This window comes from Otolemur garnettii, unplaced genomic scaffold (genome assembly GCF_000181295.1).
Source record: "Otolemur garnettii isolate 467f Iridium unplaced genomic scaffold, OtoGar3 scaffold00031, whole genome shotgun sequence".
Classification (NCBI taxonomy): Eukaryota; Metazoa; Chordata; class Mammalia; order Primates; family Galagidae; genus Otolemur; species Otolemur garnettii.
Genome location: NW_003852426.1, coordinates 920149 through 921307, shown reverse-complemented (window position 1 = coordinate 921307; position 1159 = coordinate 920149). Strand labels below are relative to the sequence as shown.

At 43.9% G+C, this 1159-nt stretch overlaps 1 pseudogene; it reads left to right on the top strand.

Moving 5' to 3' along the window:
• Positions 1-3: 3 nt before the first annotated feature.
• On the top strand, positions 4-580 carry LOC100948716 (annotated as a pseudogene).
• The last annotated feature ends 579 nt before the right edge of the window (positions 581-1159 follow it).

Genomic DNA, 1159 nt, shown 5'->3' with positions numbered 1-1159 from the left:
TCTCTTGGGGGATTTGAAATAACACCACCTGTGGTCTTACGGTTGAAGTGTGGTTCAGGGCCTGTGCATGTTAGTGGGCAGCACTTAGTAGCTGTAGAAGAAGATGCAGAGTCAGGAGATGAAGAGGAGGAGGATGTGAAACTCTTAAGTATGTCTGGAAAGTAATCTGCCCCTGGAAGTGGTAGCAAAGTTCCACAGAAAAAAGTAAAACTTGCTGCTGATGAAGAAGAAGAAGATGATGAAAAAGAAGAAGAAGAGGAGGAGGAAACTGAAGAAAAACTCCAGTGAAGAAATCTGTGTGAGACACTCCAGCCAAAAATGCACAAAAATCAAACTAGAATGGATTCAAAACCATAAACACCGAGATCAAAAGGTCAAGAATCCTTCAAAAAACAGGAAAAAACTCTTAAAACACCAAAAGGTAGAAAACATTAAAGCAAAAATGCAAGCAAATATAGAAAAAGGTGGATCTCTTCCCAAAGTGGAAGCCAAGTTCATCAAGCATTATGTGAAGAATTGCTTCCGGATGACTGACCAGGAGGCTATTCAAGATCTCTGGCAGTGGAGGAAGTCTCTTTAAGAAAAGAGTTTCAAACTTGGCACCTGTGGCTCAAGTGGCTAAGGGGCCAGCCACACACACCTAAGGTGGCGGGTTTGAATCCAGCCCGGGCCCGCCAAACAACAATGACGGCTGTAACCAAAAAAAAAAAAAAAAAAAAAAAAGCCGGGCGTTATGGTGGGCACCTGTGGTCCTAGCTACGTGGGAGGCTGAGGCAGGAGAGTCACTTGAGCCAAAAAAAAAAAAAAGCCGGGCGTTATGGTGGGCACCTGTGGTCCTAGCTACGTGGGAGGCTGAGGCAGGAGAGTCACTTGAGCCCAGGAGGTGGAGGTTGCTGTGAGCTGTGATGCCACGGCACTCTACCCAGGGGATAGCTTGAGGCTCTGTCTCAAAAAAAAAAAAAGAAAAGAGTTTCATTTGTTAAAATTTTCCGTCTTATTTCATTTCTCTAACAGTTGATATCTGGCTGTCCTTTTTATAATGCAGAGCGAGAACTTACCCTACTGTGTTTGATAAATGTTGTCCAGGTTCCATTGCCAAGACTGTGTTGTCCAAAATGCCTGTTTAATTTTTAAAGACGGAACTCCACCCTTCACTTGG